Source organism: Cimex lectularius, unplaced genomic scaffold (assembly GCF_000648675.2).
Source record: "Cimex lectularius strain Harlan isolate CLEC.00 unplaced genomic scaffold, Clec_2.1 scaffold70, whole genome shotgun sequence".
Taxonomy (NCBI): domain Eukaryota; kingdom Metazoa; phylum Arthropoda; class Insecta; order Hemiptera; family Cimicidae; genus Cimex; species Cimex lectularius.
Genome location: NW_019392651.1, coordinates 409,083 through 435,982, shown reverse-complemented (window position 1 = coordinate 435,982; position 26,900 = coordinate 409,083). Strand labels below are relative to the sequence as shown.

The window sequence follows — 26,900 nt, the reverse complement described above, 5'->3', positions numbered from 1 at the left end:
AAAATATTGAACAACACACTCACTCCACCATTTATCCTTTCTATCGTTCGTTTGTAATATTGGATTAAGCGACGTCAATGGAATAAAATAATTATAAAAAGAAGAATGTTTTTATATTCGGTTGTTTGATAGATTTCTCCATGTAGAGCAATGCTACCAGATATGAGAATTGTACTTGGTCGGTTGGTGAAAGTGGTAAAGAATAAAAAAGTCCTTTTTTACCCAAAATTAAATTTTTATTTTTCTGACTTGATAAGCTTCCTTTCTTGTAACGGGTTATTAATTAAAATAAGTGTACATGTGGAAATTTGCGGAAATGAACAGTGAGTGTTATTGATTAAGTGATAACGTGACCGCATGGACCGAGCGGCAGGTCGCCGAGGATTACACTGCGGTAAACAGCTACGACCAAAACGGAAAAAAAATTCTTTGGAAAACAGGTCGTCCGGATTTATTGTTCTTTGTGTGGATTTCCGCTTTTGGGATTTCTACCGTGCGTTTTCCTCACTAGACCACGGCGAGCGAGTAAGGACTGTTAGCGTCATTTGTGGTTTTCAGAAAGGATAAAGTATAGATATAAGACGAGTATCCGCTACTGAGTCAGGTAAATTTCTTATACATAGCGAATTCTTTATACTGCTTTCCTCTGATATTTTTGTGTCCTTTTTATTCATTTATTTATTATATTTATTGAATCTGTTTTTGGTGCAAACAAGAAAAATACTTTTAATTGAAGGAATTTACCATTACTCCCTCCTTAAAAACTTTGGAGGCATAAAATGGGGTGGCGCCAAAATCAGTGATATTTCTTTGGTCTTTAATTTTTTTCCGTTTTGTTTTTTAAATTATCCCTTCAGACGAGCTGCCAGAATAATTTTACCCTAACCCCCCATAATTTTGGGTGTAACAATATTTCCGGCATGTTGTACTGCAAGAGGAATGGGAATAATGTAACGGACAAGATCAAATGATCACCTATTTTATGATTTAGATCTGGGTAATGGATTGTGAGTATCGAGGGTTCCTCACTTCTATTTGGCGATGGCGCGGGAGGGAATCAGCGTAATGGGTATTTACATCGGCTAAATCCCATTACCGGAATTCCGCGTGTTTGCCCAGAAGACAAGAGGCCGCCAATATTGACAGTGGTCGTGTTTGCTTCGACTAAAAATACGGACCGCTCGGCCCCTTGAGTAATGTATTGGGTTGTCCGGAAAATAATGCAGGATTTTGGTATTAAACAAAAAAAAAGAAACTAGTTACTTTAAAGCAATGTTCTTTAATCAAAATAATTNATACAAATGAGTAATCCTGTAAACGTAAACAGAATATTTTATATAGATTTTTTTTAATGAAAACTTAAAATCCTGCATTATTTTCCGGACAACCCAATACAACAAGAATTTGCATTGTCGAGTGTCTCTGATGTCTTTTCGCTTTCAAATAACCACGCAGCAGAATTGCTGTGTATGTGTATTTTTTATTTTATTTTATCTCACGGACTCTGCCCATCGCCGGTTTATATTTCAATTCGTCGAATAATACCTTTTGTTTTGTGTTGTACTATACTCGTTATCGCCGTGTATGTCCATATCTATCACTTTTACATCTCTCTCCTTGAGAAATTTTATTGACTTTGATGGCTTTGGATGTCTTATATGTCATTTACCGTAAAAATTATTTTTTCTGTTCAACATGTGAAAATTAAATGTATAATTATCATTATTTATATTAAATCCATTACATTCGTGGTCCGATTGATCAATTAACATTTTTCAATTAATGAATATTTATGAAAGGTACTGGTTCAATAAAAAAGTCAGTGTGACGAGCGGGATTCAAAATGGCAAAAAGGAGGGACAATTCAAAAGGTGGGGTTGAGGTGGGAAGTTAGCGTCCGAGCGGATCGAAGTCACGATAGCTCAAGTGGTAGAATAGCGGCGTATTTAGCCGAAGGTCGTGGGTTCGAATCCCGCTCGTCACACTGACTTTTTTATCTCAACCAGTACCTTTCATAAATATTCATTAATTGAAAAATTATTCATATTAGTTCTTGTAAATTAGCATTGTATTTGTACATTAGGTAAGGCATAAGACAGCAGGTAGGGACTTATAATATCAATGAATTCAATGCAATACAAACACATGACTAGCTAAAACGTAGCAGAAGGAGTACAAACCCCAAATAACACGCCACATGTGCTCACATTGTAGGGATGTCCATCCGATAAATTGTAATAACACAGAAGAGGGCACATGTCAAGGAGTCGAATAAAACAGAATTCTCTCAAAAACCATGCTGTACACTGTTCAAAAATTTATACATCAAATAATATATTTTTCTTTTAAATATCTATGCCCTCCGTTATTCTTTATGTGAGTATTCGAGATTCTTTGACAATTATTTCAACATTATAAAAATCAAATTTTTGCTCAATTCTATGAGTTCATGAACATTTCTGTATCTTTAACCACAATCAATAAAATACTTCCGTTTACATTTTATTAGGTTTCGAGATCCGCTTGACCAAATAAATTCTTTTCAATTAATTAAAGTTTTGGTTGAGATAAAAAAGTCAATGTCCCAAGCGGGATTCGAACCCACGACTTTCGGCTAAATACGCAGCTGCTCTTCTACCACTTGAGCTATTGTGACTTCGATCCGCTCGGACACTAACTACCCATTGCAACCCCACCTTTTGAATTTTCCCTCCTTTTTGCCATTTTTCAAATGTCGTGTAATCTATTTGATTCTCGGCGACAAATGAATCTCGACTCATCTTTCGCCGAGAATCAAATAAATTACACGACATTCGAAAAATGGCAAAAAGGAGGAAAAATTCAAAAGGTGGGGTTGAGATGAGAAGTTAGTATCCGAGTGGATCGAAGTCACGATAGCTCAAGTGGTAGAGCAGCGGCGTATTTAGCCGAAGGTCGTGGGTTCGAATCCCGCTTGTGACAATGACTTTTTTATCTCAACCAAAACCTTAATTATTACTCCCGTTTGTTCATTCAATTAATAATTTTCTCAAAAATGAATGGATATTTTAAATATGATAATAAAATATATATGAAGATTGGAGGTGTGGTGTTTTTACTAATTGTGATTTATTTGATTTATTATTACTGAGAGAAAGGTTTCCCAGAAAAAAAATCGTCTCTTTATTTCTCTGTACATCTGCGTGGAATTAATCTGTAAATTTTCCACGGATCTTCACTTTTCAGCCACGTTTGATTCCATTTTCACCGACAGTTATGACTATATATAGAAGTCATATTATATTAATAAAAATACATTTTGAGTATGCTTTTGGAACATTTTCAAAGTGAACTAGGTGAAACCAACCAAATAATTAAATAAGTCAAATTAAAATATATTTAGCTATTATTATCTAATGTATATAGTATGAAATACTTTTATTTTTATTATTTAACCAAAAACTATCGAAGGGTAACTATTTTCATTAAGTTCGGTTAAAAGTGTTTACATTATAAAACGTTGTAATAATGTTGGCAATCCTACATTTACTTATACCTTCATAATAACTTCAATTTTTTATATTCTTTCCGTCTGCTTTTGCTGAAATGCTAAAAATGTATAAAAGGGGTAAAAAAGGTTTAAAATGGTAATATTAGACCAGGTAAGTGCATACAGTGGGACATTAGGGTAAGGTAAACAGAGGGTGTGGGCAACATGAGGGTTGAACATGAGTGTGAAAAATACACGTCGTCGACATCACTCGTGCTTAGCCTCGGCTAATCCCGGATCCGCTCTGGTCCCGCTTTCTCTAATTGTACCGGATTATCCCCTTGTCTCCTGAAGGAAGATCTTGATGTCCGATGGCTGCCCGCCCTTAGCAAGAGATTAACACTTCCGGGCATGTCAAAGTTTACAATTGAGACCGGATTCGGAGAGGGAAAGAACTAAAAAGGACGGCGAGACAGCCATCAGTGAGTAAGCTGAAACATAAGCTCGTCAATGTCGGTTGTTTTCGTTTGGCCAAATCGTTTCCAAAAGCTTTCTGTAAAAGCTGGAAAGTAAGCAATCGTTAAAACAAAATATAACAAAATAAAAATAAGAAAGTAATAAAACCTTAAGGAAAATTCCTAAGGGGTCGAACGAACAAAGATAAGATCACATAGTAAAATGCATAATGGCTTGTAATGGCTTTTAAGTTTGTAAGTCTAACAATTGAGCTTTAGAATGTAAAAGATTGTGTGGTGATTGGTGACCGTTAATCGATATTTATTTAGAAATCGTGAGATGCGGTCTGGTGTGATGTAGGTTTCAGAAAAACATTTTCTTTATCGTGCAAACTTTTCGACCTTTATTGAGATCATCTTCAGGGCTCAATAAAGATCGAAACGTTGGCGCGATAAAGAAAATGTTTTTCTGAAACCTACATCACACCATACCGCATCTCACGATTTCTAAATAAATAAGTAAAAGATTGTATAACTTTTGCTTTTTAGGTCAATACAATTGTAATTATCAACTGTTATACATTAGTAACCTAATTGTTTTTTTCGATTATTGTCAATTATCTTATTACTTGTATTTCCCTTAATCATGTTCTTGCAATCGTACTTAAAATAAATAAGATAAAGCAACGCGACAGCTTAAAAGTCAAATGAATTTGGACATTTTGATTTTGAATTGTGAACATATAATGCAATCTATTTCGTTCTGATTTAATCGGAAATTTCCCACATCCCCGAACATGACCTCCTGCTGTTTGTTAAACGATCTTTCCTTGGCGTTATTTTCTTAAACCATCTTTCCTTTGGCGTTATTTTCGTCCTTAAACTTTCTTTTTTGTCATACGTAAAAATACAATAGTTTTTAAAAATATCGGAAGGGGAATGCTCAGAAATCTGACAGGGAATCGAATCCATGAAGGTCTAAACATCACAAGCTTGAAGTCGGCATGGATAATTTTTTTTGGCAAAATACACAAATTTATTTACCGTCATCGATTAAACTGGGGATTGCATATGGGTTAGTTAGGCTAGGTATAGGTAGTTTAGGAGGGCTAGATTAGGTTAGGTACTGATTAGCGTAAGGATTCGGTTACGGTTGTGTTAGGGTTATGTTAGGGTTAGAATTTGATTGGGTTAGGTTTTAGTGACTGGGAGTTTTGTAGGTTTTCATTGGTAATAGCTCGTCGGGCTGACGAGTCTGGTGTCATTGAGTATTAGTGATGTATGAGACCTTGTCGGGCTGACGAGTCTGATTCCAGATTTCCAGCGGTGCAGTGCCCCTACTTATATAAGGGAGAGCTGTACTCAGATTGGCTGCAAAGTGGAGGGCGAGAAAATTTCATAATTCGTAGAGGCATCTAGCGGTATCGTGGAAACTAACTAGTGGCCACTACAAGGTAAGATTATGTAGGGAAAAGGTTTTGATTAGGTTAGATTATGTTAGGGTTAGGTTACTTTCTATTCGGAAACTAAGTTACGAATTGTCACGGCCGGCCCCGTCGTGGAAAATGTAGAAAATATGGGAGACAACAACAATGGGTAAAGTGGTGGAGGAAGCGGTGATAAGTGTGCCCAGCTAGACCCTTCAGGTCTATCGGGAACTCTGAACAGAAGTGAAGACGGCACTACGCCATAGTAAATATTTGCATGCCCTTCAAACCGTTGTTTGCCTCAATTTATTTTGTCATTTTATTAGTTTATAAGATTAATTGTAGTTTTAAATAGCACAGGAATTTATTTCATTATCAATCGCCATGTATTTTATTTTTTTATAGTTTTATTACCAGAAGAATTTATCTTGTTTAATTTGGTGTTGGGCATTTATAATCTGAGTTTAATTAATTTTTTATTGAGAACTGTGATCCATTCCACATCGGAAATTGTGGTTATGAAATAGATTTGTTTTTGATAATTGCTTTTCGTTATTTTGAAAGTTCCTAATCCCTTTAGGATCCCTTGCAGTGACTTACTACCTTTAAACCGGGGATGGTCACAGAATTGATACCACGTTAAATTTAAACTCAAGGTTTTTCTCACTGGAATTATAACTCTGTAATACTGAACGACTGTGTGCCTTTTCATTCCATAAACATTGCCTTCTTCCTTTTTTTTCAGGCGAGAAACAAATATATAGAGTTGGTGTCCAGAGGAGAAATTGGAAAATAAAAAGATACAATAATACAAAAGGGTAATACTAACTTTTTTATTATTGTTATCCATTTATTCTTAACTATATGTCTACTTAATTAATTATACACAATTTTTTCGAAATGAAATTTTTTTGTGTCACAGGCGGGATTCATTTCGAAAAAATTGTGTATAATTAATTGAGTAAATAGAAGGGTAAATTCCGCACAATTCGTTTCACCTGGCCATTTGAAAATGATCCAAAAGTAAACTCTAAATGTAATTTTATTAATATAAAATGACTTCTATATATAGTCATAACTGTCGATGAAAATGGAACCAAACCCTTTTACAAAGGCTGACAAGTGAAGGTCCGTGAAAACGAAAGTTTACAGATTAATTTCACGCAGATGTACAGAAAAATAGAGAGACGATTTTTTTATTCTGAGAAACCTTTCTCTCAATATTAGAAAATAATCATCCCCGGCCCCTTTCTTAAGAGCAAACAATAAAACGTGACTTTGCCTCTTTAAGCAAGAATTTTCCATTATAGGCGTTCTATTTTGTAACAAAGAATTGATAAAGCTCTTGCGCACGAACCCCATCCACTGAAAGGTCTTTTTCGGAAAGAAAATTCCATCCTCGAGGGAAAACATTGAGTAGCTGTACAAATAGCATGGACATTGGACGTAATTTCAACATTTCATGGGATAATATAATGATTTATTGAATTCAAATTAATAATTGTGAGCTAGTTTATTTTGAGGATTTATAAACATCGTTTTACAAGAATAAGAGAAAGAGAAATTTCCTCCATCACTGTCCTCTGGAACTTTACTCAATTTACGACTAGGAAGGAATAGAGACACTGCTTTAAATTTCATAAATGAAATTCTCATGGTAACTATTAAAAAGGTTAAGATAGTCTAAAACAATCAGAGACAGAAAAATCTCGGAAACATCAGAAACAAATGAACTGAATATTTAAGTTACTCAATTCACTAGTTTTCATGGTCCGCTTGACCAATTAATATCTTTCAATTAATTAAGGTTTTTCGTTGAGATAAAAAAGTCAATGTCACAAGCGGGATTCGAAATTTTTAAAATAATAGAATAGAATCAAATAGATTTGAACAATGGCAAAAAGGAGGGAAAATTCAAAAGGTGGGTAGAGATGGGAAGTTAGTGTCCGAGTGGATCGAAGTCACGATAGCTCAAGTGGTAGAGTAGCGGCGTATTTAGCCGAAAGTCGTGACATTGACTTTTTTATCTCAACTAAAAACCTTAATTAATTGAAAGATTGTAAGTTAGATGAAAACACAATCAATAAAAACATTCATTAGCATATCTACGAAAAAGGAGGGGAAAACGCCACCCATCGCCACACCATCAACCTGCATTTATATTGTGGTATCATTATTTAAAATATCCATTCATTGTTGAGAAAATCATGAATTCAATGAACATACGGGATTATGTTACTGACTGTGGTAACAGATCCAGAAATGGAACTGGACTCTTGGAACGTTAACCAACAATTAGGCAAAAATTTGATTTTTGCAATATTGAAATAATTGACAGAGTTGCGATTTTTCTAATAAAGGACAATAGAGGTTCTACTACTAAAAATGGAAGTTGGAAGTTTTATATATTATTTATAGTAATTTATAATTATATTATTTGTATTTGTATTATTATTATTTATTATATTATTTGTAGTGTAGGTTTTTAACAGTGTTTTATTCATAACCTTTTTGACCCCTTTACATGTTCCTCTTCATTTTATCGGGTGGACATCCCAACAATATGACCACATGAGGCGGGTTATTTGGAATATGTGCTCCTTCTCATGTGTTTGTATTGCATTGAAATAATATACATTCTTATTTAAAATATTTTTATTAGACGATCTAAAAATTATGTTAATTTCTATGTTAAATTTAACTAAAACTAATAGAAGACCAGAGAGGGAAGTTTAGTCTTACGTTTTTACTGTAACATAAAAGAAAATATCTATTACTTTATCTAATGACATTATAATGCTTTGCGTTTTTAAAATTCTGACTGTTCCTCTTCGTAGAAATTCAGTTTTCAACTTCAACGTACACGTTGTAAGAAATTTGCATACTTTTTTTATCGCCAATTGGCCGGCGGAATTAATTAAACAATAGAAAAGGGACCATTAATTGGGCGAGTTAATTAAAGTTTTTCGTCCTGAAACCCTCCTATCTCCGAGATCCTTGCCTTCATTTTTTATGGAAGGGAGATTATTTACTAATTAACGGTAATGGGATATTCGGTTTGATGAAGTAGATACCCAAAGAGCGAGAAGGGGTTACCTGATCCTCAAGTTAAGCACGCCTTTCAATACAGCTTACCTATAATTAAATCTTATCTAAGCCTTTCATTTCTTCGCTAGTAATAAACATTAATTTTAACATATTTGATAAAGTCTCTGTTGGGTTTTTTGGGGGGAATTTTCGGTCAAAAATGACACGTTTCACTTACATTTATTTCACCGACGTTTCGGACAATATACCTCTTTTCTCAAGGTATACAAGAGAAACGCCTACAACATACAAATACATTATACTATATTATTACATAATACATTAGTTTTTGATTTTATATATATATATATATATNTCTACGAATCGTGCTCTTGACGCGCAAAAGCCTCTCGGACGACCCGGCCCACTGACGCTGCCATCTTTCTTTTATCATGGTCTTTACTGCTAGCTTGGGTAGCTGCTAGAGGGCCTGGTCGCGATGGTCCGGTCTGGAGGGTTGGACGTCCCGGCCTTTGCCGCCTCGTCCGCACGTTCATTACCCTCCAGCCCGACGTGCCCGGGGATCCAGACAACAATCACCGTTTTTCCGAAACGCTTCAACTCGGCGATTTTTTCCATCAACAGCACGACGAGAGGGTCCAAAGAGAACCCGTCCCGCAGGGCCCAGACAGCGCTCATAGAGTCGGTGCATACGAGGAAGGCTGATCCTTCCTCGGTCCGCTCCGCCTCGAGAGCGTGCCAAATCGCGTACAGTTCTGCCGTGTATATGCTGCAATGGGGGGGGCTGATTTTATATTACAAACACCTTTGTGATATAAATAATAATTCAGGAGTAAAAACCCTTACTGGGATAAATCCTTTTTGTGTGAGTGGAGATTTTTCCAGGTTCACACTAAACCTTCGCTCCTGGACATTTCTTTAAAATAGACTGTTTCAGTCTGTCTGACTGTGTACTTCACATATGGGGGGACGCAAAAACAATTTTCAAATTCAGGGTCTACATTCATCGGTTTATCATCTGTTCGGAAATCCCACATGTTTTTATTATTTATTAATTTATTAATTAACTCCTTAGGGAACCTATTCTCAGTTAGGATGTCTATAACAATTTTTTGTCTTTATATCTAGCCATTTCTGAATTGAGACAAAACACTTTTCTAATCAAGTTTGTAGCTACGTTAATTTTTTGGGCAAAGGGGTGGTTTGAATTAAAATTTGCAAGACGGTTCAATGCTAGTTTTTTAAGAAGAAGAAGAAAAATAACTTTATTCTGCGACTGGTGTCCCATAAGAGTAAATGACATGAGATAAAATAAAGGAAGTACCTTCTATGAAGTTACAAATTTATAGGAAAAAAAAGATAGAAATCTTTACATAATGTATGCCAGTAAGGCAGGCCAGAAGAGAAAATTACGAGAATATTAAACAAAAATAATAAATGTTATCATGAGGTCTCTGCTTGGAGGGAGAGGAGGTGATTATAAAGATGGGATTTAAAGGAGGAAAAGGAGGCAGCGTCACGAATAGAAAGGGGAAGGGAGTTCCAGAGTTTAGGGGCTCGGATGAGAAAGGATCTTTCGAAGGTATGGGTTGTATGTTGCGGAAGGACAAGGTCGATTGGGGATGAGCGGGTCTTACGAGTGTGATGTGAGGAGTTGAATTGGAGGGATTGGATGATGTAAGTAGGACGACGAGTGTGGATGGACTGGAAAAGAAAGCAACCTAGGAAATACTGTGCACGGAAGGAGGGGAATAGCCAGGAAAGTTGGGAATACAACCCCGACACCCGGGATGCCGTACACAAATCTTACGCAACAATTCATAATACGCTTCAATCGCGCGTTCTCCCCCTCCGAGAGACCACCGTATGCCAAATAACTATAATCGAAGAAGGGAAGTATAAGGGAAGATACAAGGAGTTTGCGGATGGAGAAAGGTAAGAGAAGCCAGGACCGACGGAACAGGCTGAGGGAGAAATGGCGGGAAATTTGGGAAATGTGGGAATGACAGGAAAGGTTTTGGTCAAAGACTGCTCCTAGGTTTCTAACCGAAGAGCAGAAGGGGATGGGATGGTTATTTAGCATGAGAGGTGGGATGCTGGGGAGGGAATTGAGGAGTTGCCTGGACCCGATAATTATGGCGGTGGATTTGGACGGGTTGAGGACTAGGGAATTTTTATGGGCCCATTCGTTGATGGAGTTTAGGTCTTTTAGGATCTTGAGAATGGCCGAGTGAAGATCGGAAAGGTGAAAGGATATGTATATTTGGGAGTCATCGGCATATAGGTGATAGTTACAGGACTGGATGGAGTCGGGCAGATCATTGATATAAATGGAAAAAAGGATAGGAGAGATGTTAGACCCTTGGGGCACCCCAGATTTTAGAGGGAGGAAGGAGGATGTAAGGCCATTGGGAAGGGAAACAGCTTGGTGGCGATTGGTAAGGTAGGAGTGGAACCAACGGATGGTGCTGGCGGAGAAGGAAAAAAATTCGAATTTAGACAGGAGAGAAGAGTGACGGACAGAATCGAAGGCTTTAGAAACATCAATATTTTTACAATATCATTTTGTCCCTAATGTATCATCACTATTTCTAATAACTAACACATCATGGATCATCAGTGTTTGTTTTCTCTTGTAAACACTTTGAGTGAGTACAAATACTTTGATTGTGTCTAAAAGTTCTAGCATTGTATAAATTCATTTTTTTACGTCCTACATGTATTTGTAAACTTTAAACAATGCTTTTCAATCCCAGGCCTGAAGATGATCTCAATACAGATCGAAACAGGCACGATAAAGAAAATATTTTTCTAAACCTACGTCACACCAACCGCTTCTCACGATCTCCATAAATAATTATTTCTTAACGGCCACTAAATACCACACATTTAATAAGTATTATTAAAATTATATAGAACAACATTTACTTGTTTCCCAATAACTACATGACGAGCCAGTTAACATCTGATTCTGATTGTTCAAGTGGGGCTTTTATTTTCAGTACATTTCTAATGTTACCTCAGCTCTCGCAGGTAGAGCGGTAATGCGCATCTTCTTTTCTGTAGAAGCGCATAATTATTCTCTTACGTAAAAGTTTTATTGCTTGGTGTAAAACTTACGGCCTAAGTAGTAAGAAAAAGCGGTTATATAGGACTGATTTAAAATAATTTGTATTCACTATGTAGTGAATCAGTAGTAACAATAATTTTAATTAATTGTACTTTAGGTTTGTCTTTTGTTGAGATCAAAAGCATGTGTCATGAGCGGGATTGGAACCCTCGACTTTCGGCTTAAACGCCGCTGCGAGTTAATAATAATAATGATAATAGTGTGGGAAGTTAGGGACCACAAACCGCTGAGGTCATCGCTGACACTTTGGGTGTTTGTACTTCTTTTCCTGGTTTTTCACTCGTATTTTTGTTCAACCTTCAATTTTTCAAATGTCGTGTAATCTATTTGATTCTCGGCGACAAATGAAATGGCCACGGTGAGCTTTTAGTGAAATGTACTTCATTTTAACTTATTAAATTCATTGAAAAATGGCAAAAAGGAAAATTCAAAAGGTGGGGTTGAGATAGGAAGTTAGTGTCCGAGTGGATCGAAGTCACGATAGTTCAAGTGGTAGAGCAGCGGCGTTCTAGCCGAAGGTCGTGGGTTCGAATCCCGCTCGTGACACTGCCTTTTTGATCTCGACCAATACCTTTCATAAATATAAATTGATTGAAAAATGTTAATTGGTCAAGCTGAAGATACATTAACAAGATATAAATCAAATTTTTAGTTTTAGAAAACGTTACTGAGAGAATATTTTCTTATGATTGAAAAGTACTTTCAACAATTAAGTATAAAGTTATTTTTCGATATCTTTTTCACTAGACAAGATGTAAAGTATAACGTAACGAGCATTGTTGAGCACTACCCGACAAGAATTCTACACAAGCTGTTTTTTTAGTCTTTGAGCACGTCGGTCGTTTGCATGGTTAGAAAAGAAAAGAAAGTTAAAAAAAATATGTGACTTGCTCAAAGAATAAATAAAACTGCTTGTGTAGAATTCTTGTCGGGTGGTGCTCAATTCAACAAGGTTCGTTACGTTATACTTTACATCTTGTCTAGTGAAAAGGATATCGAAAAACTTTATACTTATTTGTACTTTATACTTATTGTTGAAAGTACTTTTCAATCATAAGAAAATGTTCTGTTTTCCTTCCTAAATTTTTTGTAACCATTTATAAGATTTATTTGATTCACTTATTCGTTGTTAATATAAGAACCTTTTATGTTTAACGGTTATTGATTTATTTTTTGTTTTATTTTTTTTATAACTATATTAATCCCCAACGTCATAAATTTACGCTCCCCACAACTTTATAAATACTGGTTCTTCTTAACAATAGGTTTAGCTTGTAGATTTAGTAATGTGGATAATTCCAATAGTTTTTGTAATGCTTTATTCTTTGTTGTTTTCCGTCTTCTTTTATCTAATCATCGTCTATTTGAGTTCTTAGAAGTAGTCAAGCAAAACTCTTATTTTTTGGAAAGGTTTCAAATGTGTATTATTATTTTTTTTATCATTTGGTAGTAGCAAAAGTTTACGTCTTTTTGGTTTTAAGATTGTAATAGTTCCAGTAACATGCCATTATTTATCGTAGTTTTAGTTGTCGTATTACTGTTTGTCATCGTTTCCAACGTTTTTAGTAGCTTTGTGAATCGTTCCGTATTTTTGGTTGTTAAGAGTTTAATAGTTTTTTAGTAACTTTTAAATTTATTTTGATTTGTTTTTATCTGAGGTGAATTAGCACATTGGATTGCTCAAGCTGCATTTTTGGGGTTTGTAAACTTGGAATTTTTAATTGCGTCTTTGATTTTTGCTTATTATTTGGTCCTAAGGTTTTAGTGCCAGTTAAAATCACTGTATTTTTGGGTTTTATTAGTTCTGCATTAAACTGGAAGGCAAGCCGTGAGAATCATCTCGTCATGTTCTTGACAGTCCGGGGGATGAGTCCTCTGTTTGACCGTCCTGCCCACCCCAGTTTTCTAACTTCAAGGGCTATCAACAAAATTATTTTAGCAGCAGTTTTTTTAACCTTTAATGATATAGATGAGCACATAACGATCAGCATTCAATTTTGTTTACATAGGGAATAACCTCTGTGGCCAGAGGCCATTTCGTACTTTACTCTTTAAAATCAGAAAATATGGTTTTAATAATAATTTACACGTGTACTTTAACAACATAGATATTAACGATTTTGTCTGATTTTTTGTTTTCGTCCTGAAGAAAAAAGGTTTTTGTGTCAACACATATTAGAGTTCAAATTAATATAGGACGTGAGTTTGGTCGAATTGAAATTGCAGGCGATTGATTCATTAAAAACTTTATGTGCTCATTATCTAGGTCAATTACATGCAAATACCAATACTCTCTTTATATTATTACTTTTCCTCCGGAACTCTCACAGAATAACTCCTAGAAACGGCCAACAGTCAAATTTAGGTGGTTATAAAATTTCAAATTATGGTTTAGCGATCCCTGTGAAATGGTTTACATTTAATTGATTTATATTTCTTATGAAATCAGTATAAAAATGTTCTAAGAAACCTACATCGCAAACCTAATGATCGTCTTTAAAGAACAAATAGAAAACCTGGTTTTTAGCGTATTCAAATTTCCTTTCGAATCGCTGCCAATGTTATCAGAACTATCGGTTACAAACTGGAAAGATGATGAATTAAATTAATTTGACGCAATGATTTTATGGAGATTTAATTGTGAAAAATAAAGCCTATTACAGGACTAACTAACACTACAAAACATTTGCTGCAGTGAAATAATACAATCAAGAAATGTAAATTTATTTAAAGAAAGAACAGGAAAACACATCCACAATAAGGTGCACGCAACATCCATGCCTTGTGTGATTTTTATTAATGTTTATTATTGTGTTTTTACTCATATGTGTATATAAAATGAATTGATTACGGCAATAAAACAAGAGAGCGACCAGTAGGATTGTAAAGTCTTAGATAATCCTTTAATCGCTGTATCTCCATTTTTCATTTTATCCTGTTGGAAAGATGAACAAGATTATAGTACGTGGATTATATACTCTGAACTAAAATAATTGGAACCGGTTATTTATGAACAAGACGTTTATTATCCCACAAAATATACTAAAGTCCAAAAGTAGATGATCATAAATAAAACTGATCGATCGACGACAATTGGGGAATTAATTAGAGAAATTGGAACTGTAAGTTAATATAGATCAATTAATAAATTAATCTATATCGTTGTAAATTATTCAATTAATTAATATGTATGAAAGGTTTTGGTTGAGATAAAAAAAGTCAGTGTCACGGGCGGGATTCGAACCCACGACCTTCGGCTAAATACGCCGCTGCTCTACCACTTGAGCTATCGTGACTTCGATCCGCTCGGTCCCTAACTTCCCATCTCAACCTCACCTCTCGAATTTTCCATCCTTTTTGCCATTTTTCTCTCAACTAAAAACTTTGAAATTATTGAATTTAATGATTTAAAATGAAGTATACTTCACTAAAGCTCTCCGTGGCCATTTTATTTGTCGTTGAGAATCCAATCCGATTACACGACATTTGAAAAATGGCAAAAAGGAGGAATACTTTTCATTTAAAATCTTGGTTGATATTGATATATTTGCTTTTTCATTTCAACCAAGACCTTAGATAAAAAGTATAATTAATTTAAATAATTAATAAGTAAATGATGACATAAATACATATAGGGATTAATATATACAAATGTTTTTTTCTGTCCAAAAAACCGGCTCTCCTGGGTATTGGTCGTAAGCATCTTATGTTGCAATTTTATCTAACATATATTCTATTGATCATAGACATAGACTTTCGTACACATAAAGATAGTAATTTGTTTGGGGAAAAAATCTATCGTTTATCGTCTTGGATCGTAGCACATGGGAGCCCCTTTTCATAAAATTTTCCCATAATTTCTCTTTATGCGGCTATGTGCTGGTTAGTATTTGTCATCGGTGAAAGCCGTGCTAGTGAGGTGTAACATAATCGTACACGTTCTGGCTGGTCTGAATCGTGATTTCCGTGCGTATTTCACGAGACTAGCGATCAGAGCTTCCCTGTTATGGATGGATTAGTTATTTTAACAACTGAACCTGATTAACCGAACGAACAGATTAAGCTACGATTAACATGAAAACAATAATTTAATCATGGAAAAAAATGACGCCCAAGTTGTCTTAAATAATATTTTTATAGCAATGATGTTGATCAAAATATAACTTTTATTTTAATCTATAAAACACTAATTTTAAAAATTTTTTATTACAATTACTATTATTGTGGTTGTTAATATTATTAAAAATACTGAATAAAAGCAGGAAACTAAATTGAATCATGCAGAATTATTCGTATTTTGTCCGGCTGTTAAATTTATTTAAAAAAACAAAGCTTTTCAAAAGTTTCAAAAGCTATTTTCTATTTGTCTGCCGACATCATTATCCTATGTAAGTTTATTTTGTTGTGAGTTGGATCTTCAGGAGGTCAAATGAAGGATGAATTTAAAGAAACAAGGAAAAAGCTCCGGGTTCAGCCGAGCTTTCGGCCATTTATACCGCCATCATCAGGGCCTAAATATATAAGATATAAATCGCCGAAAGCTCGGCTGAACACGGAAGCTGTTTCCTTGTGTCTTTAAATTCATCCGTCATTTGACCTCCTGAAGATCCAACTCACAACATCGTATACAGCAGGTTGATAACCTCAACTTCATCCTAAGTTTATTTTTTAAGATATTAGTATTAATAAATTGAGTAAATTAAATAATGTGTGGTGTTTAGTGACCGTTAGTTAATGATTATTTGGAGATCGTGAGATGATGTCTGGTGTGACGTAGGTTTAGAAAAACATTTTCTTTATCGTAAAACATTTTCTTCATCGTGCCAACGTTTCGATCTTTATTGAGATCAACTTCAGAGCCTGGAATTTATAAACATTGTATTAAATCTTAAACAATGTTTATAAATCCCAGGCCCTGAAGATGATCTCAATAAAGATCGAAACGTTGGCACGATAAAGAAAATGTTTTTCTGAAACCTACATCACACCAGACCGCATCTCTCGATTTCTGAATAATAATAAAAATAACTGTAAAAGTTTTGTTAATCAGGAAAATGAAATTTGAATGTATGAATTTGGATTGTAATCGTAACTTACTTTTATATTCAACATTCACAAACTTTCGGAAACCCACACAGGGTTCAATAATTGTTTGGTTATTTAAAAACATCGGGAGAAAACTGTGTTTTGTATAACTAATTATTTGTGTAATAAATTATTAATTAATTGTGTCAAGAATATTGTATTAGCTTTGTTGAACGATTTGAATGGAAAGAAAGAATATGTTTTTGTAAACCTACGTCACACCCGACCGCATCTCACGATCTCCAAACTAAAATTAAATAATAGTTGTTTTTTTCTATAAAATTATTTTTAAACTCTACGTTTTGTCAGCATTAAGAGCAGTTTTCTCCAATAGATAGAAACCGTGCCAGAAAAAGCATATTCATAGATAGAAATAAAAAGAAAACATTTCTCTTTCATTTGATTTTTTATGTTATTATCTTTTCGGATTGGTAATCAATCTTACCCGCGTACACATCCTCAATAACTTGAGAACAATTAAACCCCATTGGATAAGCAAATGATCACTTTAACCGTTTCAAATTATACCCAAAGCTTGTTTCGCATAACCACTGTTTGTACACTATTGATAGGACTGTTGAAAACAATAGTTCGAGGGAGATTGCACTAAACAGAATCGAATCTCTCCACGAGCAATTAGCGAGATTAAACTGGTCAGAGATAATCGCCAATGACAAATACCTGGGTTGAGTTAATCTGATAGATGACAGAAACTACTATTTAATATTTACTCGTTATTTAATAACTAATAAATAAGAACATGACTTTTTTAAAAACGCGCTAATGCACATTACAGTTATGATAGGGATAAAATAGGACTTGAAACATGTAAAGAGGACAAACGCCCAACGGCATTCCTCACATAGTGAGATTATTAATAAATTTGGTAACAATTTCGATGACGCCAAGCTAGCAGTAAACGTGATAAACGTGAACGTGATAAAAGAAAGATGGCAGCGTCAGTGGGTCGGGTCGTCCGAGAGGCTTTTGCGCGTCAAGAGCACTTTCGTAGATGGCCCTCCAAACAAGGAATCGTCCTTACGCGGTTAAGAATAGGCCATACGCTGTTGACACACGGGCACCTGTTCTTGGGCCAAAGCCCGCGCAGGTGCCCCTTAAGGTGGCCATTCACGAACACTCCAATGGAACCGCGCCAAGCCGTACAGCTCCATTTGGAGTGCCTGAAATTTGAGGGGCATTCACGACCGCTCCACGGCCAGTCACTCCGAACGTCAACCAGTGAAATACCTTCTCAAAATGGATGACGATCTCTTCTGTTTATTTACATATTAAAATAAAAAAATCGAAGAGAAAATGGTGTAAGAAGTGGCTCCTGAACAGAAGCCGTAATACCTATATCAATTTGATGAAAGATCTTTCCCTTGAACCCGCTGATTGGAGGAACTATTTAAGGATGGATGAAACGTCTTATTTATTCATTATATTTAGTTTCTATTGACCTAATTACTTCTTTCAATTATTCAATCTTTTTTGTAAGGTTTTGGTTGAAATGAAAAAAACTAGTGCCACGAGCGGGATCTGAATTCATGGCCTTCGGCTAAATACGCCGCTGCTCTACCACTTGAGCTATCGTGACTTCGAACCTCTCCGACACCAAAAAATGGCAAAAAGAGAGAAAATTCGAAAGGTTGTAGGTTGAGATGGGGAGTTGGTGCCCGAGTGGATCTAACTATCGAAGTCAGTATAGCGCAACGGCGTATTTAGCCGAATGTCGTGGATTCGAATCCCCTCGTGACACTAGTGTTTCATTTCAACCAAAACCTTTCAAAAAAAAGATTAACGTCTTATTTATATTTACTCCAGCTTGTTACCCCCTTGATTAGAAAACAAAAGACAGTCATGAGAGAAATCATCACTACATGAAAAGTTGGCAACCACATTACGATTTCTCGCTACAGGGATGAATTACAAAGAACTTAAGTTCTCTACTACGGTTTCTGATCATTGATAGGGGTTATCAATACCTCATCTCTCATTGCATTTGTATCCTTTGTTTTGAAAACGTCGACCAACTGGTTGAGGATCGAATTTCTTTTATTTCTATCGTGGTAATATAATCATGTCCACCACTTTCATAAACATGTTAAACTTTCATACATTTCAATCACCTCAACAATAAAATCTCCATTGGATGTCATTACCAATAAAGAATAAACATTTTTGACTTTTTGAGAATGTACGACGGAGATGTTTGCTCAGTGACAGAAAGACGGAGACTGCGCCAAAAAAAAAAAAACAAAAAAAACACAAGGGTTTTCCCATTCAAGACCAAGCCAGCTCTCCAATATTCCACCGTTCCCGCCAGGTTTTCCCATTCACGAACGCGCCATGCCCCGCCATATTTGGAGGGGTGCGATGGAGTTTGGACCGGTCGAATATTCGGCACAGCCGGGCACGCCAGTTCAGTTTTGCCATTGACGTGGTTTTTGGAACGGCGTCGCTCCGTTTGGCCTGCTTGGAGCGATCGTGAATGGCCACCTTTATGCAGAGAAAGGTTGCTCGATGTGTCCCACATACTGGAAACATGTCATGCCTTGGCTCCCTACAGGGAGCGTGTAGGCATGCCATCCAATCTGAAAATGGTACTCGAGCACTGCATCGGGTTTCTGGGTCCCCTGTTCCGCTTTTTAGGGGAAATTGGGGTATTTTATTGTATATAGTATGTCTTATGTGTTATGTGTCTATATGTTTTGTCTGAGTGCATGTATTTATTAGAGTGAATGGCGAGGTGTGAGGGTGAAATATAACGCCATCATAGTCCATCGAACGTTGAGAGCGTATGAGTGTGTGTTCGGGGTCGATGGCGGAATATTTATAAAAGTACTCCGTCGACCCCAATCTAGATTAGTTTGAGTATAGGTCGGTGGAGGAATATCAAGTACTCCACCGACCAAACGAATTGACTGTACTGTTATTTTTTTGTTTAAAAAAAATTTAATAACTTGAAAATTTTAAGACTTAATAAATATTAATAAATCATAAATGCAATGAATTTAATTTCATTTATGTTTAACGAGTTTAGGATGGTACAAGGTCGGAGTGTCTCTTCATTTTCTTTGGCTTCTTGGAGTTGGTTAGCTCTGGTCAATTTCTTGCATCAGTTGGTTGGGGTGCGCTATGATGGATGGTGTCAACTGTAGGTTTACTTAATCACGGAGTTAAAGTTAGGGGTGTCCATGTCTAGATGAATAGTTTGGTTACGAGCATACCACGGAGCATTTGTTATTCAACAGAGTATACGTTTCTGAATGATTGGCGAATCAGTTGCCGATGACCATATGACACAACCATATTGCCAGGTATATTATGTAAATTAATCGCGTCACGTTAGAGGATGGTTTGTACTGTGAAGGACATGTTTCAGAGCGTACGTACAACGCCGAGTATGTGTGACAATGGTTTTGATATGGGTTTCCCATAGTAGCTTTTGATCCAGGTGTAGCCCTAGATATGGCACCAATATTGTAGATGTTACAGGTTCTCCCGACAACAAAATTGTATCGTTTGACACTAGTCGACGTTAAGTGAATTGGACTACTTCTGACTTATATGAGTTCACTTTTTCTCTACATTTTTTTACACCAATTGCTGGTGCTGTTTGAGAATTTCTGTAGCACTGATTAGCTACTTCACTGATATCTTCATTTGACGATCTGGCGCCATCACCAGAAATGTGGGCTGTTTTTAAAACTGTATTTGTTGGGAAATAACTTGAAAAAAAAATGGTAGGGAAATATCCTCAGTATATTGAGGTACGCCCTATTTAATTCCAAATAAAAACTAATTCATGAATTTATTGTGTTTATTTATTAAAGTTAACGGAGTTCCCTACGAAACTCTGCGGGATGCCGTTAGACGTTTTCGAGAAACTGGGTCCTACCATAGAAGGTCCGGTTCTGGACGGCCTGAGGTAACAGAACCACAGGATGACAGTTTTTTTTTACTTTGAGAATATGGCGAACCCGGGACCTTAGTGTTCAGTTCAAGCGATTCATCAGCTCCAGGAAGTTCAAGGTGTCCAAATTTCTAAACGCACTGCTCGAAGAAGATTAAATCAATATACACTGTTGGCTTTTTCGCCCATTAAGAGGATCAGAATTGATCAGAACACAGTTTCATGTCTCTCATTTGCTCGAGTACACAAGCGAACACAGAACAACAGTCTTTGGACGATTGGTCTGATGTACTTTGCTCTGCGATCTCCAGATGGTCTTGAAAGTGTGTGGAGAAGGCAAATGGAACGTACGAAAACTATAATTTTTCCCAGAGATAACATTTGCAATGTAGCTCAGTTATGGTGTGGGCGGGAATTTCAATGGAGCGTCGCACAGAGTTAGGTTATTTTTCGTGAAGGGGTCTTGAACGGCTTTTCGAGGATGAATTTTGGAATATCATGAGTTGCTCGACAATCCTATTCTAATGCACGAAATGCCCGTCCACATCACTCGCACTGTGCAAACGTTCCTTCAACTGCATAACATCACGGTCGTGGCCTGGCCTTCACGTTCTCCAGACTTGAACCACATCGAACATTTATGGGATAACCTCAAAAGACGACTAAGAGCACGTCCATCTCTTCCTGATACCACCATCTTGAAAGGTCTCTTTGTGAAGAATGGGCTAACCTCCAGCAAAAAGACATGTCCAGACTGGTAGAACGTTTGCCGAGGCGTCTTCGAGATGTAATTAAGGCAAGAGGAGGAAATACAAGATATTGAAATGTTAATTAAAATAATTTAAAAAAATTTTCTGTCCCTCTTTTTTATTTTTCGTTTTCTTCAGCAATTTACTTTTTTTAAAACTTTTTTAGACAAAGACTAAATTAGTAAACGTTAAAAAACTTAAAACTTTGAATAATACATACAAATATATACACATCAAGTTGTTTTACAAGTGGGTGGAATTTTTTGCCTGTCAGTGTAGATCAGGGGTGCTCAAACTTGAACTGCTGGCGATCTACCTCAATATTTTTAGACTACTTACGATCGACTCTGAGAGGCTGCAAGTGTGTGTGATGCAGGGTTGTCGTACATACACGATACACCCTACCTACCTAGGTAGGGTGTACCGTAGCATATATAGATATTAGCTTTCTGCACAATATAGGTACATTATTTTAGTCAAGGTTTGGGTTAGGTTTAGTTAGGTTCTTCTCTACAATATCAATGAAAAAACTCATAGTTATTCAAAATTGCGAGTTTATTGGTTGTTACAAAACAAAAGAGTTACATATGGTGTTAAACTTAACTAAGGAGTGGCTTTGGATGTTGAAGCGTGGCACTGCATGTCCTCAGCATACTTTTCATAAGATGGTACGTAACCACTGAGTGCTAATCGCAAGCATGATGACATATGATCGTCAGTTCGTCAGTCGTCCTGACTCATGACTTCAATACGCCTTGTGACAGTCGGACGAGATAACTGAAGTTCTCTAATAGCAGACATGATTTCTGTTTTATTTTTAAAATCTCCAAATAAAGACTCACCCGCTTCAATAAGTGCTTCCTTCACCACCGATCCATCTTCGAATGGTTTCTTGTGTTTCGCCAATATATGAGATATTTTAAATGACGCGATCGTAGCAGCTTTTGATTGTTTGGCTGGTCTTGTGAACATGGATTGTTCTTTTTTCAAACAAGATATCAAATCACTTACTTTTCGTTTTCTTAATTCACTCTGTGGCGGAAAATCCATTTCATAGTTTTTATGAACCGTTTTATGATGCCTCTCTAAGTTATCACGCTTAGGTATTGCAACTGACGCACGACAAATAACACAAATGCACTTATCCTTCACCATACAAAAGAAAAATTCTTCCTCCCAATCCTTATTAAAATGATACGTTTTAGATTTCACTGCACTCATTTTCCACTATTTAATAATAAACTTTGTATCGACGTAGTATCGCCATCAAGTTACAATTCAGAATGACTCCAATTCCTGCAGGCACAACATTTATATCGGCGTGAACGAAAGTCTCGAATGTTCCCGTCAAACGCGCCGCCCGAAACTAGACTGTACTGTCTCTCGTTGTTTCTAGACTAGACTGTACTGTCTACTAGTCTAGAAACAACGCGGCTTTTCTTTGACAAGTGCCGCGCGTTCCTTTGATAAAGCCACCTTTTGCCGCAAGCAGTGTTGTTTTATTACGTAATACATTTTTGTAGTTTAGTTACCTACCTACTTATTAAAAATTTTTTTCTTCTCGAGATCTACTCAAAAAGATCTCGAGATCGCGATCGACCGTTTGAGCACCCCTGGTGTAGATCGTTTGATCCAGAATAGTTCCTAATTGTTTAATGATTTTGTCCTAACGTATCGTGATGAATTTCCTTTCTGCTCTGTGCCAACATTTGTGCTATATAAATAGAACAATGACTGTTTTCTCTAAAAAGGAAACCACATTCTCGCCGATAAGGCAACTTTAACAGCAGTGTTTTTGTCAGACAAGTGGGTCATAGCCAATCAAGGAAAGAGACGCTATTTATTTCTTGTAAGGGTACTTTAATTGCATCTTAGCCTTCGGCAAATAGTCTACCTTTTACAGGGTAGCTCTCAGCCAACAGATTCTCCTTAGCGAACCGTGCTCCCTTCAAATAAACACCGTTAGCCCCCCTTTTCACCATTCAACGAGGCCTAACGTGCGAACGTTTCTCTTATTAAAACGTCGTTTTGTCTCCGAACGCTCCCATTTCTATATTTCAACTAGCCTTTTATTTTCCCATTTCCATTGCCTGAAGGATGTCTTTATAGAGACGTGATTCCCAAGGTTTCGCTTTTGAATACATCTAATTAATTTACGCGCTTTCTGAATATGATTGTGACAACAGGCGCTTGAAGTAAACACATTGAATGACTTTTGTTTGTTATAATACCACCACAGTTGATAAATCACAAGTGTAACATCTAGTCAACAATCTGAAAAAAATCTTATAAAGTTGAGAATTACTAAGAAGATGCATTATCACGATTATTTAACGATTTCATGCATTCTTCAAATAAAAAGTCTTTTCAGAGGATCTTCGGAAGAGGTCAAAACAGAGAAAACTTCCNATAGGAAAAGGAAAGCTAAATTGTTGGAAAATTAGACTATGTGAAAAATATTTGATGTGTGGAATGTAATGTGTTGATATAGGTATGTTATCTGTATTGAATTTGATTAATGATATTGGCGTAGCTGCGACTGAGTTTACATGTATCTGTTCTGTAATTTATGCTGTGTTTATCTCTGTTGATATAAACCATTTCTAAGAAATTACGTTTATGTTTGTTTTGTTCTGTGTGTAATACGTTTGGATTTTTGAAGTAAAAATTGTGTTGGTGTTCAAGATGGTGGGTAGCGACTGCTGTAGGATTTGCTTAGGTTTTTTGCAGTCATAGATATGTTGCTTTACTCTCTTGTCAAGATATTGGGATGTAAGATCGACGTAAGTTGCCGGACAGTTTAAACAGTTGCTCTTGTAGATTACGTTAGATTTATTTGTTATTGGTGTGGGATCTTTAATTATGGAAAAAAGTGTTTTAATTGTTTTATAATTTTTGAAAGCTATTTTGAAGTTATAGGACAAGAGAAATTTGTTTAATCCTTTTCCACATCCAAAATGTAATTGTTATATGTAAACAATGTTTGTATATCCCAGGCCCTGAAGATGATCTCAATAAAGATCGAAACATTGGCAAGATAAAGAAAATGTTTTTCTGAAACCTAACTCGAACAAAACACATTACCAAAAACACATAGAACAGATCTATATACAATAAAAAAAACCTACATCCTTCAAAATTGGAACTGGGGGCCCAGAAACTGGGTACCGTACCCGAGGACTATTCTTAAATTCGGCGGCATGATTAGTCTTTATCATCGGACAGGGATATACGTCTGCATAAGGGGCATTTGAATGAGTATATCCCAGGAGCATGTGCCCTTGAGTCAACCGCATGTGACCTATTTTCAATCGGATAAAGGCAATTCGCCGTTTCCTGCTCAGGTTCTCGGAGACTCATCTACAAGTCATAGTCTTTTTATTACGAGGGTTCGCAACAACAGAGATTATATAAACCCTCAGGGAGTCGGTGTTTTTTGGGAATAAAACCATTTGTAAGTATATCGGGTAACGTGAGAGTTTATTTAATATCATTTTATTATTATTAATTTAACGAGGGTTCGCAACAGCAGAAGTCAAATCAACCTTTTTGAAAAAAGCCAATTTGTTAGTTTGTGGAAGGGAGGGCCACTGGATTCGAACCCGGGAACTTCACCTTACGCCGTGTCAACGCCTAAACTGTTGCGTCCACCGACGCCCCCTACAGGTCTTGACACGCAAACGCCTCTCAGAAGACTCCGTATTATTTTTATTCTTTCCATTTTTTTTCGATTTATACCACTTTTTGTGATCTGAAAGCGTTAAAAAATGAAAATTTCCATAATATGGCTTTACGAAACACTGAAATATGTTATACATTCTGCATTTTTTCTGTGATAAAATTAAATTATCCTGCCCCAACAGATTGTCAAGAAAAAATATTACGTTACAAGAAATTAATACATATAATTGCCTGTTACTCCTAATATGAAAAATGTGTCAAAATGGTAGTATTCTTTTATTATAGATGTTGATAAGTCAGGACTAATTGTAAGTAAAAAAAAAAAAATTTTTTTTTGAAAGTAGGAATAATTATATTTATTCACTTTGTAAGGAAATAGATTTTTAATACCTGCATAGCACTAAAACCTTGTCGGTAAAAAGGAAAAAGATATGGGATCTTTTTAAACGGATTCTACAAATTGTGTCATAAGATGTATACCGCATTTTATGCGCATGAATTAAACTCTCAGAGGTATAGTTGAAATGATCAGACACAGAAGAATTATCTGGACAAGAAACAAATTACAAGGACAAATTTCTATTGGATATCTGAAACGGCAAAGAACTGAAATATACTGCGTAAAGAGGCAGATAAATACAGAAATATTTTTTATTTTATTTATCTAATTATTAATTCTGTGAAATATGTTTAGTATTGGGACAAGTAAGAATTTTAAAATTAACTCCAAATTATAGGAGGTAGGACATGCTAAATTTGTATGTCCCGTTCGTTGATTTTCTTTATTTATTAAAATTAACAAATAAAACAGTTATGGTTGTTTAAATTTTTTTTTATGGTATAACAACAAGAAACTAATTTTTTAAAAATAACGTTTATTCAATATAAACTATAACTTTACACAAGGATTCTATTTTAAAGTGTCTATACTGTTCGGAGTCCCGAGTTGATCTCTCGAAGAGGGGTCTTATAATACAATTTACATTTTATGCTTACATTACATTCTCTGAATTTGTATAGGGGTAGAATCATTTGTTGCTGAATTAGTGGTTTCGTGCAGTCGTAACTTATATATATATATATATATATATATATATATATATATGTATAGAGAGAGAGAGAGAGAGAGAGAGAGAGTGATAGAGATAGACGTAATAGTGGTGTCAGTAATCCCAAAGAAAAATTGAACAAAATGAGGAGTAAGTGAGGGCCAACAAATATTTAATCACAATTATATAATATATAATTATATATATATATATATATATATATATACATACAATATTTGAAATATCTAATTGTATTTTAACCACATAATTTTGTTATGTATGTAGTTTCTGATTTATCCGTTTTGATCTCTTAGTGGCGATTTGGGATATAAAAGTAAAGATCCTCAGTAAAACGAAGACATCCTGTCGTACCATGAAAAATGGTCAAACCCGGCTGACAGACTAAAAGCAAAGAGATTAAGCAAATCTGGATGATTGAAGAATACCTAACGACTGCAGTCTCAATGTGAAACCTCACTATTTTTATTATATTTTATTTTTTGAATTCTAACTCTAAGTTATCTTTTCTAATGTTCCAACCATTTGACTAACATTCCAAACAGAATTTAACGTTTCTTTTATTGATTTACGATTTATGACATATTATTGATGGTATTTATCTTTACTTATTTTAAATTATTAAAGGTAATTATTGAAGCCATAATATGCCATTTTTGAGCACTCACCTTATTTCGTTAGTACAATAAACAATACTGTAAGTTAAAAAAATAATATAAGTTAATGTTAAGGTTGAAAAGACATCGCCCGTCCCGACTTGCAAGTCATGCTGGTTTAGCATGTTAATTTTCCTTAGCGTAAGAGTCATAATCCATAAATGGTTTTCGATATTTCGCTTTTAATTTCAATAACATATTTTATTTCTTGGAATAG

At 35.6% G+C, this 26,900-nt stretch overlaps 1 long non-coding RNA gene across 1 annotated transcript in view; it reads left to right on the top strand.

The window, feature by feature from the left end:
* The window catches only part of LOC112128457, a 50,902-nt gene extending 24,428 nt beyond the window's left edge, over positions 1 to 26,474 (top strand). The window contains exon 3 of the long non-coding RNA XR_002911029.1: positions 26,324 to 26,474. This is a non-coding gene — a long non-coding RNA (uncharacterized LOC112128457). The remainder of the gene's footprint in view (positions 1 to 26,323) is intronic.
* Positions 26,475 to 26,900: the final 426 nt, after the last annotated feature.